This window comes from Cupressus sempervirens, chromosome 2 (assembly GCF_028749045.1).
Source record: "Cupressus sempervirens isolate cs-2001-9-10 chromosome 2, ASM2874904v1, whole genome shotgun sequence".
NCBI classification, from domain to species: domain Eukaryota; kingdom Viridiplantae; phylum Streptophyta; class Pinopsida; order Cupressales; family Cupressaceae; genus Cupressus; species Cupressus sempervirens.
This window is the reverse complement of record NC_143119.1, coordinates 188,586,377-188,608,469: the sequence shown is the minus strand read 5'-3', so window position 1 is coordinate 188,608,469 and position 22,093 is coordinate 188,586,377.

Sequence of the window (22,093 nt, the reverse complement as noted above, 5' to 3'; positions counted from 1 at the left end):
TGTAGAAGCAAAGGAATAGATCACACATGATGCTAACTTGTTTAACACCATTTTTTAAAATATTAAGAATGATTTGTTAAGTCTTAATATAGATAATGTATTTTTTTCAAGGAAATTAATACAAGAGCATCATTTCTTTTAGTTTTATTTTGATTCTCATCTCCTGCTTCTATTACTTGCAATGTTTTGTGTTTAAGAATGAAGAGCTTATATTCATTTGTGTTCCTATAAGGTGGTATGTCTAGATAAATTTTCTAGTGGAACAAAGATCCATGTAAATGCTTGTTTATAGTAATAAGGTTGTAGGTTACACTAGGAGGATAACACCATAAGTATGAGCATTTTAATGAAGATTGATGTCTATTTGCAAGTCAAATAGATAGATCAGATGTCTGAATATATTAGTATACTTTAGATATCCATCTGTATGTGAAGGTTTAGTTAATGCCCAATGGATAAGGGACTGGTCAGCTTGGAGATTGCATGTCCTCTATTGTTGCATACCCGAGTTATGCTGAAATCTAAATTATCAATTGAATATCTTTACCTTTATGTTTACGGAGCTAAAAGGTTTTCCCTCACTTGGTTTATCAGGTTCATGTGCTTTGTTATTAGCTATTTCACCCATGAATGCTTCCATAAACATAGAAGATCAAGGGATTTTATCTATTATTGAGATTACATTATGTGCCTTCACACTGGTACCATATAAAGAATCTAAGGTCCACCCACCTAGGTTTTACAGAGCCTAAAGAAGAAGAAGGAATTATCCTTATAGTTGGCCCAAGACTATAGTCAAGTGCATCCATTATAGGAATTTTCTAACCTTAGATGTATTGGTCTAGTTTCTTGGTTATTTTCAAAATTCTTAAATCAAGACCCAACACACTTAAAAATGGTCATCTAGAATATTAGCCCCCTTCTTAGCATTTTGGCTAAATTTATTAATCACTTTCCTAGACCAAGTTGCTAAGAATTAATTAATTTGGTTATACCCTATATTTTGATTATGCTATCATAAGTTCATTATTTGATTAAAAGAACATGTCCCCTTTTAATTAAATAAAAGACCCCATTCTTCTAACTCACTTAATGTGCACACATAAAGTCTTATTTCTAATTTAAAAATTAAAAGGAAAAGACTCTTTTGTCTCACATGCAAAGTCAACTCTTTATTTATTGGTTGACTTGTGTGTGCACATGGATCAATCTCATTTTCAAAATTCACCCTTGATCATCCATCATTTGATCTTGATCTACACTATCCGTACAACTTTAAAAGAAAGGGGATCAAAGGATCCACACTCTTGAGTACTATTATGCTGTAGGTTTTCCATTCAAATCCTTGAAGATATTTTGTGGAGAACTTCCATTTTCTTAGCTACATTCGATCATATCATGGCATTTTAGTATAGTTTCATGTAGCTTAGTTCTCTTTTGCAATAATCTAGCTCACTTAGTAATTAGTTTGGATCTTGTAACACTCTCATCTTGGTTACTATAGCTGCATTTTACATTTCATATTAGCTTATCTCACATTTGCATTGCATTTTGAGGAACTCATTCTATACACTTGCACTCTTGCATCTTGTCTCAAATAACATACCATTGCATGGTTTACTAGCAAGAAAAATATTCCTAATGTTTAGCTTGGAATCCTCACACATTCAAGCATACTTTATTACACTCAGCATTGTATATGTGAAATTCGGGGCCTCTGATCGTCACATACACTTCAACATGGTCATTACCTATGAGATCATCCCAAAATAAGCATTGTATTGTTTATTCAAAAAGTCTAATAGAGTGACCTGTTTCCTTCTAACTAGAAGGATTATGCCTTTGCTCTTAGAATGAGAAGTAGACAACTAGACCTCTAGAATGAAGGATTTATGCAGCTAAATGAAAGTGCAATTAATCTAGATGAGAAATGCAATTATTAATCTAAGAAATGAAGAAGCATAATATGCTAAATGGATGCATATTTAAAATCTAAATGATATTAAAATGAAAGAAATAAAGCTATGAAAATTTGAGCAAAGTGAGTAAGAATTTTAGCATAAATTCAATGCAAATTCTAAAATTCATCCCCTATAATGAGGAATGGAGAGCTTCTTTTATAGAATCTAAGAGGTGATCAATGGTTGAGATTAACCAAAATGGATGGTCAAGATTGAAGAGGAGAGCCAGTCATAAAGGTAACTTCCTCATGAAAAGGGAGTTAACCGGTTGCCTTTGAGTGATAAAAGAAGTTAACTGAGTCCTTTTTGAGTGATAAAAGGAGTTAACTAAGTCCTTTTTGAGTGATAAAAGGAGTAAACTGAGTTCCTTTTGAGTGATAAAAGGAGCTGACTGGTTCCTTTTTTTGAGTGAATATTTAATTTAATAAAATAGAATATGACCTCATAAATGGATAACTTTAACTAATTGAATAATTAAATTCAATAATTAAAAAGAGGAGATATCTTATTAAATTAAATGTATTTAATTCCTTTGTATATTAGATAAAGAGGTAATTTTAATTTAATTAAAGTAGAACACTTATAATTAAATCAAATTAGATTGATAGGTTTGTGTAGCTAATTTGAGTCAATATTTAAGAATTAAATAAATAATATGATTAATGCAAATTATTGTTTTTTGCATTTGACACCTAGGTCAAGTAGCAATTATTAGAATTAAAATAGCATAGTAAAATAGGACTTAGGAATAGTTGAATAAACCAAAGTTGGTTAATATGGTAATGTGCCAATTTTGGGGTATTACAAGTGTATAGGGATCTCTAAGCTGGCATCCAAGCATTCTAAACTCATGGAATCACTTGGATAGAAGCATTTAGAGTGTGACATCTTTTGAGTGTACAATTTTGGTGCCCACTATGGGGCATAAAATCTTGGTTTTTCCCTTTATCTCACTGCATTGCTTGTATTTTCCACATTTTCTCTGCAATTTTTTTTGTTTTATAGTCACAGATTTTGGGTGATACTTTTCTAGTATCATGCGATATTTATTTGTATTGTTATGCAATGCTTTTTTGATAAAAATTATCACATGATCTTACTGAACTCTATCACCTTAGTATAGTAAGTAATGTTGCCCAACTTAAGTAGAAATATCACACAAAGAAGATTTGTCACTTGGCTATACTATGAAGTATTGTATGATAAACTTCCAGCAAAAACTATTGCTTGGCTTGAATTTGTTTGTTGTTTGGGTGATTTGATTAGTTTCTTGGTTGTTGTTTATTGCTTATTAGTTATTACAAGTTTGTGATTATTTGATAGAGAGTTATTTGTAGACTTTATTCTATTTTGGGACTAGCTTGTGGGGTTAATGAATGTGTTTGTAGGTTGTTGACGTGAAATGCTTGCATAATTACCTTGAAAAGAATGCATGTCAAAGCTTCAAATGTGCAAGGGCTACTAACACTTGTTTGCAGGGCTACCCAAAGCATAAAAACTAAACTTTCTTATTTTTCTTTGGTTCCATGTGTGACATCTACTAGTTGCTTTCATTTCATAGGAAAATTAAACTTGTGAAAGCAAGGGGATTAATTGAGACTTCTTGGCATGTTTAGGAGAAATGATAAAGATAGGAGAGTATGCTATTCACCTGCACAATGAATCAAAAATCTTGACTCTTGAAAGTGGATCTAATCTATTTAGTTAGAATCCTTTAGAGGGTTTACTTAAGAGGAATGACCCAAGTGGGTGCAAGTGAACTTAGCTATTCCAACCCACTATAAACTCAAGGCTATCAAGGACAAAAAACCTTGGTAGGAATATTGTTTGTCTTTGCTTAGTGTGATTACTTGTGGGATTAAATCCATGAGGAAAATGCTTAGCAAGAATGCTTAAGGTGCTCTTGTGGGTACAAGGTTTGTTACCTACTACAAGGTAGGGTGTCCCTTAATTGGGTGCAAGAGGAACATTGTGAAAGGAAACCATTTCTAAACACGCTAAGTTAGTAGATACCCTTTTTTGCCACTCAACTTCTTGGTGCAAGGGTCAATCCTAGTGGACTACCCAGATCACCCCAAGATTTTATACTCACCATTTGTGTTGCCTTAGTTATACTTATGGAACTTTCATGACAAAGCCAATATCTCTTATAGGTAACCACTTGGTGTGATGCAAAGGAGCACTAAGCTTGGGCCAAGTTGTTGAGTAATGCACTATGAATTTAAGGTAGATTGTTTGGCAAGTGTTTTTGAATGTGCCAACCTATCTAAATGTTCTCAAAAATCAAACATCTTGGTAAAATGGTTGGAAGGCTATTTTGATATCACAAATATGTATTGGCGAGGTTGGTTTGACCCTTGTTCAATTGTTTGAGACAAGCTAAATACCCCTAAAATTTGAAAACCTTGTTGTTCTTTGACACAAAACTAAACTCCTAAAATTGTCTAATCTAAAAACTAATTGATTGACTAAATAAAATGAAAATTTTTGAGTCAAAACTATCTCTTTTCACATTTTAATGGAAAACTATCACATGGTCTCTAGAGAAATATCAGGGGAGACTTCTTTTTAGAAAAGTATTATTTGGTTCCTTCTAGGTCTATCACCTTTATATTGAGTTTTATTACCCTACTTAAATAAAATTGTCCCTTGAGAGAAAAATGTCACCCTAGTACTATAAACTTTGTCGTACGATAGAAATTGATGTCTCATTGTCACTTGGTTTCTGGAGAAATATTGCATGGATTGTTTTATAACCAAAAAAGAGTTTTTAGTATATTTTAATTATGCTAGGGTCATGTCGCCTCATTCCTCCTTACATATGTTCTCAAATATGTATGTAAGGTGTTATCCTAAGTTAAAAAGACGAGTCTTGTCCATCAGATGTAAGTCTCAAAGCATCATTGATGATCACTTGTCAAATTTGGATACTATTCTGTGCTAGCTATTTGATATTAAGCTTCTTGCTCACTCGTTTGGCTTGAGTGACTAGTGCTATAAATTCTTGAGCACTTTTGACAAGCCATATATTTTACTTTAACAAGTGATTATTCTTGATTATACAAGCTTCAAATGTGAAAAACTTGTTTTGTCCTATTAAGAAAAGACATATCCTTACATGTTGGTTACAACTAAATTTCAAGTTGGTAATGGTAGTCATCCCTCTTTTGGTTTCAAAAAATTGGAGACACCACCTAGGTGCCCTTATGAACAACCTTGTATGGAAGATCTTGATTCTGCTCAAACACAATCAGCCAACATCTAACACAATTTGTTTTATAGCTTTGAGAACCCATTTGGTACACCCTTTGAGACACCCAAGGGTGAAATTTTTTTGACCAACATGCATCTTGAAGAAATCAAATGCTGCTTAGAAGAGAAAGCACACAAAAATGAAATACTTATAGAAGCTCAACAAGATGAAACTGATGCTCATGCACATAATGAAGAAAATAGAAGATGCTATTATAATAATCCTTTTGAAAATATTCCTTTTAGTGGTAAGAACAACAACAACATGCCTCCAAGAACTCCAAGAATCACCACAGGACAATACCCTTCACCACCTAGACAATAATAATCACATCATGAAATCGATGATGAGATAACTAGCAAAGATGTCATAAAATTTCAACAAGGAAAAATCACTCAAAAACTAATGCTTAGAGATTTAGATAAAAATATAGTCCAATACTTCTAGTACATGGTAGCAAAGGGATGGAAACTTCCTCAAGGTTTTGATGTACAATGAATAATAAAAAAGTGAGAGCCCACTGAGGCTGAAATATTGAGAGAGGAAATACAATAATTAAGGAAACAACTTGCACAATTGCAAACTTCAAAAGAGCCACCTAAAACTTCATTTGTTGAATCTATATGCACTCTTCCATTTGATAGAAGTTTATACATGCTACCATTTCATAAGGATATAGAGGCTCCTAAGTATGACTAATGCAATGGAAATGTGACCTCATGATCATGTGAGGCATTTTAATGCTATTAGCATGGATTTCATGCATGAAGACACCTATCTTATGTGTTTGTCTCCTAGGAGTCTAAGAGGGCAAGCTATGGAGTGGTTCACAACATTGACTCCCCCTCTTAAAATATTCAATGAACTTTCACAATGATTTATCTAGAAATATTCCTACAACATTCAACATCATGTAAATGTGCTAGACTTGTGCAATATCAAACAAAAATTGGGAGCACTTTTTGCAACATACCTTCAACGATGGAAATCCCTATACTCTAGATACCCCCGGCAAGTTCTTGAAGTTGAGAAAATTGAAATATTTGTCACCACACTTGTACCAAAACTATACTTTGACTTAAGAAAATAGTTGTTCACATCCTTCAATGCCATGGTTGAAAGTGTAGATCACATTGAGGATGTTACTATCAAAAGGGGTGATGTTGTGAACAAAAACAAAATAGCAATGGAAATGGAAAAGACAAGGGCAAACCTTGGAATAAAAACAAATATTTTGTCAATGATGGAGTAGTGAACACTCCTAAGACCAAGGAACTTATGTTTAACCTTTCTAATACCATTTATGCTACAAAACAATAAGAAGGTTTGAAACCACAAACATCTAACAAGGGCTCTAAGCTTACTAAAAAAGGACATTTTTATACACCAATGGTTGAGTCCTACACAATGGTCTTAAAAACCTTAATTGAAAACAAACTAGTTACACTACCAAATAATTCCTACCCCTGTGACCCACTCGTCAAACCCCCATGGTGGGGAGAGGATCATATTTGTAGTTATCACTAAAGAAAAGGTCACAACACTAAAAATTGTTTTAAGCTCAAAGACATAATTCAAGATCTCATCGAGGTTGGTAAAGTTGTCATAGATGGCCTCATTAAGATTTTTGACCACAAAGCTTTTAAACAACCCTTGCCAAAATATGAGAAAGGTGAAACCTCCAAGGCTACTAAGAAGAATCATGATGCCAAGATCAATTATGCCTATGCTAACATGGACAAAGTTATAAACATGATTAGGCCCATTGAGTATATATGCATGGAAAATTCTAATGATGAAAATTGGCCAAATTATGATGTTGAGGATGAAAGACCTAAGGTGGTACTTTGAGTGGCCGAATCTTTCTCTTCACAAAATGTGTTGCTTAACACTATCAGTAGGGGGCAATCTAATTTTTTCTGAAAGTTACTCATGATCCTAAGGATGCTTCATCCTCTAAACAAGAAACTACCTCAAGGATCTCCAATTATGACCTTTTTAGCCAACTACAACCTACCCTGACTCAAATATCAATCTTTGAGTTGTTAGAATTATCCCCTTTATGCAAGGATATTCTTGAAAAAGCCTTGTGTTCTTCCAATGTCCCCATGGATATTGATGTCAAATGATTTCAAACTATGGTGAACCATATCTCTTCACCTTACTATCTCACATTTTTTGAAGAAGATGACTGAGCTCTCAGTCATCCCCACAATCTTGCTCTCCATGTTGAGGTTCAAACATTCTACACTCGTGTTCATCGAGTTCTAATAGACAATGTTCCAGGGTTATGTGAGTGCTAATTATGGCCTATAAATTAACTACACTTCAACATGATCATTATATGAAGAATACTTTAGGAATGAACATGGGATTGTTCATCTAAAATAACCTAACAAGTCAATCTATTGCCTCCTAACTAGATTGATTTTTCTATTCACTCTCAGATTTGAGAAGCTAGCAACCAGATCTATAGTATGAAGGATTTCTTCTAAGCTAGATGATATGAAAGTTTAAACTAGATGTATGCAAGTTACTCTAAGAATAAAAAGTGCACATTTATCTATATGAATGTATTATTAATCTATATGAACGAACTCATGTAAGAATAATAAATTATGAATGCAAGAAATTGAATCAACAATTTGACATAAGTTTGATACTTTTTCTATGTGCCTCCTCCAAAATGAGGAATTAAGCATTTCTTAATTAGAATTTCAAAAATAATCAATAGTCAAGATCAAATCAAATGAATGGTTGAGATTGGGAATAAGATTCAATTAGAATAGAAACTTTCCTTGTGAAAAGGGAGTTAACTAATTGCTTTTGGGTCAAATAAAGAGTTAACTTGCTTAATTCATTTTCTAATTCCAGTTCACTCAGAGTTTCCAATTCTGAACTAAAGAGAGAATTTGGAGAGTATATTTGATTTAATAAAATTGAATATGACCACATAAATGAATAATATTACTTAATTGAATAATTAAATTCAATAATTAGAATGAGGATATATTAATTAAATCAAATACATTTAATTCCTTATTATGTATTAGCCAAAGACATAAATTTAATTTAATTCAAGTGCCATGACTCATAATTAAATTAAATTGATTAATAGGTTTACCTTTGCTAATTTGATTAGACTTAGGAATTAAATAAAGTATGTAATTAATGTAGATTAGGTATTTTTTTCATCTAAAACTTAGGTTGAGTAGAGATTATTGAAATTGGAACTTCCTAGTACAATAGGACTTTAAGATTAATTAATAGACTGAAATTGATTTAGCATGGCAATGTGCCAATTTTGGGGTATTACAGTTTCCCCACTTTGAATAAATGTGTAAGTAGTACATTCACTCAAAGAAATCATAAGTATGAAGCATAGATCAAGAAGTGAGATTGGTTCCAAAATTGATGATACAGAGACCAATCAGTAAGCTTTTTAAGGTTATCTCTAGAATGAAGCTTAACCTTAGGGAATCTAGATAGAACACCTAGATACTGATATGAAAGAACAAATATTATCAAACTTCATAGAATTATTCCCAGAATGAGACTCAATTCTCAGGAGTCAGGTTTAAACTGTCCTAATACCCATATATTAGAAGATGACAAGAGTAATCATGATTCATAGAATTGTCCCTAGAATGAGGCTTAATCCTCAAGAGTTAGGGTTAGACTGTCCTAATACTTGCCCTTTAAATGGTGATTAAAAGCAAGAGTTTAGAATTATCCTTAGAACATGGCTTAATTCTTAGCAATGATTAGAATTATCTCTAGAATGGAGCTTAATTCTCAACAAGAAATAGGATTATCTCTAAAATAAAGCTTAATCCTCTAGAGTCCAAATAGAACACCTAAATACTGGTCCATAAAAGATAAAATGTCCTATCATGAGTCATAGGATCATCCCCAAAATGAGGCTTAATCCTTAGGAGTTGGGGTTAAACTGTGCTGATACTTGTCCATGAAACTATGACAAGGACTATTATAAGATTGATTAGTTGATAAAATGATAAGATAAATGACATATGATGCCAAATTGTGGGAGAAAATATGCCCTAAGTGATGAGATGTCCCTAGCAATTAGGACACAATTTTCAAAATAAGTTGAAGCCAGTTTTGAAAAGATTCAATGATGTAATCATCCTGCATCCTCGATAGCATAATCGAAAGATGACACACTAGAATAGTGATGCAGAGCATTAGATTCAAAGATAAAGATGCAATCAGAGATTTAGAAGAATGTATATCAAATCAAGAGAGCATGAAGAAAATCTGAAGTTGATTCAAAGTGATTTTGAAGTCAATTTGACCAAGTTTGACTAAAATTGACCAAATTTTACAAAATTTGACATTTTCTAGAATTTTTGGAAAATTTGAAGAAAATGTGATTTGAAAATGTTCCAAGATTCACAAAGCATTAGAAAAATGGACTACACAAATGTTCAATCATGTCAGTCCATAAATTTTAAAATGTGATTTTTAGCTGTTAAAGTGTGTTGATTTTGAATTTTATCTCAAAAATGAGTTCAGAGCAGCCAAATTAGGTAGGGTGTATTTTTGTGCCAATCAAAGCTATTGGTGTTTGAAAATGCTGGAGGGTTTTCAATTATCCCAATGAGAATATGCCATATCTAGGGGTAGCTAACTCCCATTTTCAACATGTCATTTCAAACACTGGGCCAACTATAAGGCTAGACGCTTCTTCTACTTCAGGCTCTGCAAGACCTAGGCAGGTGGACCTCAGATTCAATTGATATTGTACCAGTGCAAAAACATATCCCTAAATCTATTAAGCAGACGAAAACCCCTTATATCTCCTAAAGCCTTATGCAGTAACAAAGAAGTGTAGTAGCTAATTACAACTCTATGAAATGCACAAGCTAAGTAAGGGTTAAACTTTGATAGCTCTTCAACATAAAAGGGTAAAACACATTTGATTAATAATGTTGATTTCAGCAGACCCCTCATATGCAGCAATAAGACCCAATGATCCTGTAATTGATCAGTGCCTTAACCATTGGGAAAATCCATGAATCACAAATATACATATGAATATCTGAGACATATGTGTATCTTCAGATATCTAATCTATCTATTCAACTTGTAAATAGACATCAATGTTCAATTTAAACCTCATTCTTACATGATATCCCCATCAGTAACCTCACAACACTGTTGACTTCCCTGAAGCATTTACATAACCCTTTGAGTCATAGGCAACAATGAAATAACATACAACCTTAAGGGACTGCAACTACAACCTAAGCTCTATGTCAAAGATTATAAAACATTGAAGAACACTGATGAAGGAGACAAGATTCAAGATGAAACTCAACCATCTTTTGTTCTTTGTATTAATTTCCTTGAAATTACACATTCATATGCATGAAATGAAAACACAAAAAACACCTAACAGATCTGAACTATCTATATTATCCTTCCTAATGATGTTCATACAATAGAGAATATGCTAAAATAAATGGTGTCTCAGTATTGGGAATGCATCAAGAACTGGATCCAAAACCCTGGTATCACAACAATGAGAAAAATTTCTCCAAAGAACTGGAACCATGAATGGTCTAACAGTGAAAAACTAGAACCCTACTGGTATTACCCAGAGAAAATTGCCAACCCTTACAATAAAAGAAAGATAGAAAGATATAGAAGAAGATGAATTCATGGATCTGATCTATGTCTGACATTTGTCCACTTGGAATTCAATCCCTTGCAACTAAACAACCTCTCTCTTCCTTCTCCCACTTTGATCTAATTTGGTTTCATCATTTCTTTGTAACTAATTTGAAATTATCTTCTATTCAATGCTGAAAACTCTTTTACTTGCCAAAATCTGATCTGCATCATGAAAATGCTGGTGAAATTGAGTTTTTACTTAATGAATCTGATCAGAATTCGACCTTAACTGCATTTTCTCTTCCCTTTAACCACATTCAGATCATTACATTATTAGAAATCACAACTAAACTTTGATACCTGAATGTAGTTGCAAACTAGGAATTTGAGAGAAAACCTCTTATAGCTCAAACAAATGACATTCTATGTAGAAACTAACTCTATAATAAGAAAATTCAAATTCTCTCGATTCTAGCGATATATAATATTGCATATTTTGCCTTCTAGAAACCTCCTAAATCTCAATTTGAAAAATACTCCTTTGGTAGAAGACTTAAAGCATGCAAATTTGAAAATTTTAATTTTGAAAAGAATCAAATTAATCTAAAGTCAGAACTTTAGATTAAATGCCCTTTTGATTTTAAAAAATCTGACGTGCATACCCACTAAGAAAATATTTTAAAAGTCACTTTAAAATCATTTTACCTTTTTCCCCTATGCCTCCATTCAGGTCAAACCTTTGTTGACCAAATTCCATGTGTCACTTGTTGATTGGTCGACCTCTATACACACTACCACCTCATTTCGATATGGCACTCTCTTTCTTACCTCCATTGTTTAACAACCTTGCAACTTTGAAATGCGTAATTGCATTGTTCATTGGATCTGCCACATGGTAGCATCCTGTGCTCCTATGTTGATCTGCTCATTTGCCATCACCTCATCACGTGTGAAACCCACTTGCCACATGTTATGTGCCCACATTCCCAGTATATTTTAACTTCACGCAACTTCATCTTGTGGGCTTGTGCCCACCATTGATCTCGCCACATGGCACCATCTCATGGAACATTGCCACATCAGCATATGTGTGTCTTTGTTCAAAATATAGCTCATATAATCCTTCCACTGATGTCCATTGGTGCACGGGACCCACCTACATAAGCTAGCAGCTTATAAAAGTCCTTTGCCTAAGACACTAATGGTGGTCTAAGAATTTGTATTTAAAAATTTCAATAACCCCACCCACGGAGCATGTGGGATAAAGCTCTAATGTTGTCCTTCTTTTGATTATGTTTTTCTCTCAAATGCATGCTTCAAGCTCTCTATTTCAGCATACATCTTCTTTCTTTATGCAAAGACCTATTCCTCTTTTATACTGTGGTGTTTCTTGTCTTGGCGTGATCCTCCTTTAAGGGTGGCCTTATCTACAAGTTTGTGGGCTCTTTCCCTGTAATGGATGGCTTTGTCCTTTTAATACATTGACTGCCTTGTTTGCTACCTCTATTCTCACTGCCTGTGATTTCATTGTGTGGGTATCTTCTTAAATCATGTGTGGCTTCTATTAACACTTGTATGTACTATTCTAAAACATTGATTCTTCTTCCATGTCTCAGCAAGGACAACCAGCTCCCTTTTTAACGTGGATGCTTAGACTACGTGAGCCTTTGTTATTTTAATGTGTAATCTGCCCTGTTTAAAACTTGTTGCTGATGGATTCATCTCATTTTCTATGTAACTTTTTTTGAGGTTGTGGCTATCTCTACTTTTGACATGTCTTGTTCATTTTAATAGTGCATTGACTGTGGCTCCTTTATATGCTTTAACATGATTTTGGAGCTAGATGTCTATTGCTCATGCAATGTGCATGCCTTTGCATGTGTGAGTAACTTGTTAAATCGCGTGGGTTCCTATGTTTATATTGGCATCTCTCCTTTCTTGTCTTGGTGTAGGCCTCTTTGTTTTAGCATGGACTGTGAGCTTCTTGATTTTAACATGCACGGAGAATCATGCACTTCAAAACTTCAGTTGTAATCAGCATGGAGATATGTTTTCAAATACCCCTTTTTTTAATGTTGCGTGGTTCTTCTTTATACATGGCATCCCATGCAATAACTGCATCCTATTTTGCTATGGGCAGCGAGTTTTTTCTTTACATTGCATTAGTTTCTTCTTAATTCACTGCCCATTCATTTTCTTTAATTTAAAGAAATTTTTGGGGCATATCCATTTCTTGGTCTCCATCTAATAATTCCTTTGAAATAGACTCAAGCTTTACATTAGTAGCTCTTCAATACTAAAACTCTCTCATTCTTAGATCTGGTAACTACTTGTACCATGATTCTAGCTAAGCCCATGTCTTTTCGATTCTTCATCAAAGGCATAGCCTCCACATTTGAGAGGTGTGAGAGCCTTATAGGATCTAGATTCTCCATTTCATTTTCTGATTCCTTCTGTATAGCTAGTTCTATTTTACAAGGCAATGAGTTCCATTCCTTTACACATGGGTATTCCCTCTACCAGACTATCCTTATGCCTTGACTCACTCTTCCTAAGGGAATCAGTCGGACCCCAAAATGGGTCTGGCTAAAAAAAATTTCATTTTCAAACAACTAAACCATCAAACCAACCCACTGATCATCTTGAACAAATTAGAATCAAATTTGAACACTGACTAATCATTAAAAACTCAATTTTTCACTTTTTGCTAACTATCAAATTTGTGCCATAAGCTCCTTTAACTGGCCTTAAAAATTGACCCAAACCTCTAACTAGGCCCTGAAATTGAACACACTGACTCTTTGTTTTGTACTCTTCTACCTCATTGAATCTCATCTCATGAAGAATTTGGGGTCAAAAGATATTCGTTGTCAAAGTTGCCTTCTCGAAATCACCTGCATGAAAACATGTTAGAAAGCAATAAACTTGGTTTGGAATTGGCCTTGAAAACTAGGTAGGACACTTGGGGAGACAAAAATTGGGAAGTTGATTCTCTATCATGAGGAGAGTATGGATTTTTGATTTGGGCTCAATTGGGGGCAAATGGCAAGTGGTCAAAGTAGGCTACTTGGATTTTGTAAATTGGAAACACTGACAGAAAGCAATTTTTGGAAATGGAATTGACCTGGAAAAGTGTGCAAATGGATTCATCAAGACTTAAAACTAGGTACACTTGGAGCATTTTCAGAGGACAACATAGGGGTATAATCCATTTGACTTGACCTATTATGGATCAAGAGATATAACATCATGAATAGGGCTTTCGATAAATTTGCATATGCTGACACCAGTAAAAAGTCAAAAATTCCATTTTGAATCACATTTGAAAATTGATCAAACAGATTTGTCATAAGTTGAAACTTGAAACATAACAAGTCTTTGACGCCTACAATATAACGCAAAAGGAATTTCATTATTTGGGTCAACTGGGTCAAATTTATAGCTTGTCAAATAAGGCTTCCTAGAATTATGCGCAACTATACAAATGCATAGAATAGTAAATGACCAGCTTTGAGGGAGTCAAAACCTAGTCAAACGGACTCAAAATGACTCAAAATTTGAAACATAAGTTCTCAAATATGGAAACTAAATACTCTCAAAGTGGAAAGTCATAAAAAATTTCTAGGTGCGAGATATTCAGATGCAAACAAGGCCTCCTATCACTATTTGACACTTAGGTGAAAATGTAGAAATGACAATGGCTCAAAACAGGACTTCGCCAAATGACTCAAAATGTCAATTTCTCATTGTGGAACGCTTATTTAGGTTGAATGGAGCATGTTAGAAAAATTGAACACCTTAGGGGCCTCAAAGGTATAGCCGAGTACAATCTCATTTATGGGCATTTAAAAGGGCTTGATTTGATTCAAAATTTGAAATGGATGCTCAAAATGAGAATGCAATTTTGAGCACCAACAGAAGCAATTTGAAAAATTATGTTAAAACCTATATAAGTCCCCAAAAGTTCATTTTCAATTCATTTTTTCTTTTTTTCTTTTGTGGAGAAGGAGCTTTTATGTTAGAATGGTGGTCCCCATTCATCTTCACTATTATGAGTGTTCCAGGTGACATAGCCTGCCAGCAGAATATGACCCTCTAGTGAGTAGTCGAGTACCCACCTTGTCATCAATTTTTTCATGCATTTTTTTCATCTTTAGCACATTTTTAGCATTTTTTCAATTGTTTACCATCATGTTTCTCGTAGAAACCTCATTCTTCACACAAAACTGACTCCTCTTTCACATGAGGAAGTACCAAAAGGGTACTTCTTCACATGCAATGTTGGGTTTAGTTGCACAGGAGGTACCCATCTCCTATGTGAGAGACCCTAAATGTGCTTTTTTTTTTTCTTGCTATGTTGATATTTCTCACATGAAGAAATGAAAGTTCACACGAGAAAGTGAAATCTCACGCAAAAATCAGGTGTGTGTGCAAAAATTTTGTTTCAAATTTGATTTTTTTGTTGTCACTTCACACTTTTATTAGTCATTTTCACATGTCTAATTCTAATCACGCTCATTTTTTTTTTGTGTTTTTAGGTTATGTTTCTTGATGTCTCTTTTAGGTCATAGTATCTCCCATTTGAAGCATTGATTCGCCATTTGGATGTCGCAGTTATGGAACACATTGACTCTCTTGGATTTTCACATGTTTGTGGTATCCCCAATTTGTGGGTGAACCACAGGTTATTGATGACATTTTTTGAGCATTTCCATTTGGAGATGAATACTTTTTACTTGCCACTAGGAGATATGACCATCACACTAGAGGACATCTATAGGATACTTTGGATTCTATTTCACAGACCTCAAATAGACTATGATGTTCATTTGAGACTGGGTACATTGGTACTGAGGCCCATCTTTCAGGAGGATCTCATTATAGGTCAAGCCATCCCATGGGAGGAGTTAGTGTAGACATATGGTCCCACACACAGATTAGTAGTAGTGCTTGTAGTTTTCTTTATTTTCTTTCTGATGCCTGACAAAGGTCAACATGGATTAGAGTGTGGATGGGGATGGATGTTGTAGAGGATGCTAGAGTAGCCAACACACTTTGGATGGGATTAGTGTATGTTGGCCCACATGTTCCGTGAGATGCACGAGATAATATATCATGAGAAGAAGAGAATGGCCACATGAATTTATGTTCTATAGGTGTGGACATGGGAGCACTTTCCCATTACAATTCCCATTTGTGTCAATAGGAGATAGGACAATGAGAAATACATCTGTAGATACCATGGAAAAATGACCCAGATAGTTTTGGATAAGACCAAATAGTGGAGAGGTTAGTTGGATGATCTAGTAGTACTAGCATGGTGACCAAGGAGAGAGACTGAGGTGTGGGATGATGCCTAAGTGGAGCTCAAACATATGTTTGCCTCTCAATTACTGATTGGTCACTCAATTCAAGTGATCAAGAAATTTCCACTTATTTGTGTGTGGTGGTAGTATGGCCCACCACAATATATCTAATTGGAGTACTACAAATACGGCCACTTTGCCTCAGATATAAAGAGAGGTTGGTCCGTGAGACTAGACCCTGGGAGGTCTATGATTGATGTGTGTTCCATTGTTGTGACATAGTGGGATTAGATGGAAATAGTCATAGATGGGGGGATGACTCCAGCATATAGGGAGCATTTTGTGAGTCATCCCTTCCCTTAGTTTACATATCTAGTGGGTAGGGTAGTATCTATATAGTTTGTACAATAGCCACAATGACAGCCACAACAGCAGCCACAATAGAGACCAAGACCATGCACAACATAGGTACATATTCATTTCTAATAGATGGGAGATGATCCAAGTGCTAGTGGTAGTGGGACATGATAGAGATGTCTATGGGGTGAGATAGGCACATTGGGTTCCATCAAAGCAGATACTCAGAGACAAAATGTTTAGTAGGAGTAGCCAGTTGAGCAACCTGAACCTGTAGTTGGCAATGATGAGATGTAGGATCAACCTATGCCAAATCCAAACTAGGATTTCATGAGGAGGACATGAGAGAAATTGAGAGAATCATAGTGATAGCTAGCTAAGATGTAGATATAGTTGGCAATGCAAGATATGTGCCTAAGGGACCGAGAGCGAGAGATTTAGGATCCTTGCACAGAGCTAGAGTACCAACCAGAGGAGACTTGATTGCAAAGTGCTTGAGCAACTTACTATTATGTAGGATATATTGTAGTCATTCCCGAGGTTGTAGAGAAGATGCCTCAATTTTTTGAGTATTCCAAACCATCAAATGGGGTATGACAACTAGCAAGACTAGAAGCCCCTCCTCCTCCTCCACTCGAGGATGTGAGAGAAGGGAATAGTTATATTGTTATCTTCTAATTTTGTTCTATCTATGTATCAACTAATGTGAAAGCATCATCTTGTATCATTTTGAGATCAATAGTGCTCGAGTAGCTCTCATTTTTATATTGATGTACACTCAACTCTATTGGAGATATTTATATATATGAGATCTTTTGATTTGAGTATCTTTGCATGTGTCACTTTTTTCTGATAGTTTGTCATACATGAGATGTTAATTATAAGATTGATTGAATGCCAAATGATATGATGTATGGATTTAGTGTAGATGAGATGAATACGAAAATCTATATGTGAAATGAAAAATGTGAATGAACTGACATCTCATGCAAGTTTCAAGTTTTGTTGATAATGTCAGGTATCCTATGAAGATCAAGAGTATGGACCAAGGAGTTGAAAATTTATGTAGTGATGAAGAAATGTGATACTTTGAAGAAACCAACAACCTCTTATGTTGAAGGATGCAAGTGAAGTAGTGATCAAAATGTCATCTTATGCCAATGGAGCATGCAATACATCCCTATGCTAGATGCAACCCTAGGTATGGTTACCAAACTCATAAAATTATCATCATTGAGTATTTAGCTAAACCCACAAATGTCATACAATTCTTACTAACATTACAATCATGAGAATATGAATATAACACATGTCCCAATTTTGTCAGGATTAAATGTAAGCATTCAAGGCATAAGAAGCTAGAATGACCAAAACATTTTTCCCTTTTGATATAGCAAACAAACATAAGCATCAAAGCATAAATGCTAGGATGAACATAATGTTTCTTGCATGAAGAAACACTAGACACATTATAAATTCTTTTAATGCTAAGTAATTGGTAAAGATTTTGTCTATATCGACCCTTGCATTCATAACCTAAGATAGAAGTGTGCTAAGTATACTTGCAGTGACCTGTATGTTCACTTAGTAGGATGAGTATTAGTATTTACTATGGCATAGAGAAGTCACTCAAATAAGAATGGAAAAGAACCAACCTCACTAAAGTATTCGATAAAATGAGTCAAGGTACACCTGACCATCTAGTACAAGATAAAGGCTCTTATAGTGGACACCCCTTTTATATGGATGCTTCAAATCATTAGAACTAAGCCATCAAATAGAAAGAAAAGAAAATAGCATGCCCCTAATCCTCACTTCTATAGTCAAAAGAGACATCCTTGATTTTCTCAAAAGAATATGATAAAATGAAAGAAAAAAAACCAAAGAAAAGCTCAGCATAACAATAACCATGTCAATGTTTCCATTTTAGTGTTAGTGTCATAGGATTTATTGCAAGTGTTGATGTTCAAAACATATGTGTAAGAAATCTCTTCAATAGGATGATGATATTAGATAGACTTAGTTAGGACAACTAAAGACTAAAATCATAGAGAAATCTTGATTGAGCATACCCTTAGTAGGAAACTAAGCAATAGTAGATAGACACAGTTAGAACAACTAGTGACCAAAGCAAAAGAGATATTTCCTTAAATGGATTTCAATGGTGAAGCCAGTGATAGTAGGTAGATGTAGTTAGAAAAATTGGTGACTGACACTTAAGAGATGTTCTAGATACCATAGGGTGTTGCCCTTGAGACTATGATAAGATTTAATCCATGGATTTGTGAGTGAAAGTAGCAAACTAAAGTAGGAAAGCAATTCTACAAAAGCCAGAAGATGCATTGCAAGATGTAACATTTGAAATAAGAGGCACTTGTTTACTAGATTTTCACCTTCTTGGAAAAGATTCTTGTTTTGCTACCATGATGCCTATATGCCAAGTTTTCATTAATGACAATTTTTTGCTCTTTTTTTTTGAATTTTTTATTTTTTTGGTATTACCAAGGCACCTATTGCTAGGTTTTCACCAAGGTAATGATTTTTTCAACACTTTAAGGAGATTTTGAAAGTATATAAGTTGTAGAACCTCTTAAGGTGAAGATTTTTTATCAACTCTTTGAGTGATTCTCCCTTAGTTCTTGAAAGTAATTGGTAAGCACCAAATCTAAACACTGCAATAAGTATGTATGGGCCAAGCCAATTGAGTATGAACTTCCCTTTCTATATCTATTGTTGTTGATTTTTAGGTATTTCTCTCAAAATGAGGTCACCCACTTGGAAGTCACGTGGCATAACTTTCTTGTTGTGGCTCTTAGAAATACACTTTAGATAAGCTTGAAGATGATCACAAGCCACTTGTCAACATTTATTTAACAATTCTAGCTATTGAAGCTAAGATACTCTATACTCACAATTAGTAATGTGGCCCTGCATAGAGATTCTCAAAGTAGGAATCTCAACCTCAATTGGAAGCACAATGTCTACTCCATATACTAAAGAAAAGTGTGTTGTACCCATTGGAGTTCTGATACTTGTTCTGTAAGCCCACAAAGCTAAATTAATTTGAAGGTTCCATTCCCTTCTAGATTTTTTTATCGTGTTATGTAAGATCTTAAGGATAGCCTTGTTGGATGTTTCCACTTGATTATTACCCTAGGGGTAATAAATATGAGACCAATGTTCTTTGATTTTGAACTTTTTGGACAACTCTTTAATATCCTTATTTTTAAACTACCCACCATTTTTAGTAATAATGGAGGATGGTAAACTATACTTGCATATGATGTAATTCATAATGAATAGAGCTATAGTTTTTCCAATTACTATAGAGAGGGGGACTATCTCTACCTATTTAGTGTAGTATGTAGCTATAATAATGGGCTTATGTCCATTTGAAGAAGATAGATGAATCTGACCCACTGGATCAAAGGGCCATTGTTGGAATGGTCACAACATGATAGATGGAATTAGCTCCCTAGCTAGAGTGTGAATCAGATTTCCATGTAGTTGGCATTGTTTGTAGGATTTGGCATTTTTTTGCCTCTTGCTCCATATTTGGCCAATAGTAACCAACTCTAAGAAGCATATGAGCTAGTGTTAAGCCATTAGAGTGAGATCCACAAATGCCCTTGTATACATCGATTAATGAACATTTGGGCTTATTGGATTTTAGACACCTAAGGATTGTTCTATCAAGACCTCTCCTAAACAAGTCATCAGTAATAATGACATATCGTGATGCATTACAAATAAAGTGACATTTTTTGTTCTAGGTTAGATTGTCTAGAATTGTTTGGCCATGCAAGTAAGAGTATATATGATGGTAGAAAGATGAGTCGTATCCTACAATAGAAAAAATCATCTAAGATTCAAGTGAATTATAGGTAGGGTAGAGTAATGTCTCCAATAGGAATTCATGTCAAAAATCATTCTCGAGCATCTGTAGCATGGAAGTGAGAATAGTCATTGCATCAACTACATTGTCTGCCTAAGGAATTTTCTAAAAAGTGATATGAGAAAAGTACTTCTTTAGATCATCCACCATTAATTTATAAGGTATTAACTTTTCATACTTCATCTTATATACATCATTAACTTGATTGATTATGACCTATGAATCATGTTGGGCATTTTTTTTGCATGAGGTAAACAATAGGAATTCATTGCATCATTCCTCTCTTGAAAAGAAAATATTTTTAAGGATCCGCTCCAAGGTTCAGTATTTGTCTTGTGACATACCAAAATTCACTCAGTAGAAGATAAGTGTGAATGTTCACAAGGAGGCCTTTGCTGGTTCTAAAAACTCTTTTATCTCAGAATTTGAAGTAAATTTGTTCACTCTCTCAAAATATCACACCAAAAGGAACAATATTTTTTGTATTTTCTATTTTTTTATGCATGCAACTACCAATGCAACTAAAATGTGTTCCTATTCTAACAAGGGGTTAGCAAAGCAAATAACGAAACTGAAAGAAAAATAATGTGAAATCAAATGACTTGAAATTGAAATTCCTAAATGGACATAAGCTATAGAACACAACACACTACGAGTTAAACCTTCGAAGAAATCAGTAGGAAATCAATGAAAACATGAGTAGCGCTTCCTAGAATCCACTGATGCAATCGTCAATGAGAATCTTTAACAAATTGAATGATGTTTCACTCTTCATCAAATCACAAGGCCATAGAAAGTGCTCTCATGTGAGACAAAAAGCTATGTAGACACAATTAGGTGATCTCTTCTGAAGTTCGTTACGTCAATAGAATTCATATATCTATAACAAACACCAGAACTAAATGATCACACAACTAGAAATAATACAATAAACCTTTTGCTCAATCACAATCTCATGAATAAAATTCACAAAACAATTACACATTCAAGCAACAATAACTACACTCCAAATGCGAGCACCAAAAGCATAATTTTATTGCATAGTAATGGTTGGGCTTCTTACATTTTATAATGGTATATTTATAAGAAATTGTCTCCTCAATTTATGTTGAGAGTGAGAGATATCCTCATGTAATAAAATGATTTTAAAATATTAAAACAAACTAAATATATACAAACTAACAATCTAACTGGTGCTTAGAGGGACTCCATCCATATTTTATTCATTAATTAGATGCATGAGCCCTTTACATGTCAAAAAAAAGAAAACATGAGAGAGAAAGTAGGAGGAAGTCACCAGTCAAGGTGGAAGTGCATGGAGACACTGAAAATAGAAGCTACCCCTTCACTAGGCATGTGTCGAAGTTAACTTGCTATCAGAATGCATTCCCATTGCATGGAAAACTCTATTTTTGGAACTAGTAGTTAACTATCAGTGCATCTTTGAATTGCAGAGCTGTGGACCTATGAAGCTATGGAGCTATGGACCTTGACTGGGTCAAAATCTCAAAATTTTACTAACTATCAAAATTGAAATTCTAGCATTTGGGTTTTGTTCATCTTCATCCTAAAGCTATGTTTGGATGTTTGCCCTTGAATTTCTCTATCATCTCAGTAATCTTAGTAGCATCTAGAAGATCCAAAGCCTCATACTTGTTCTTGACCTTCTATCTGTAGTTGTCCA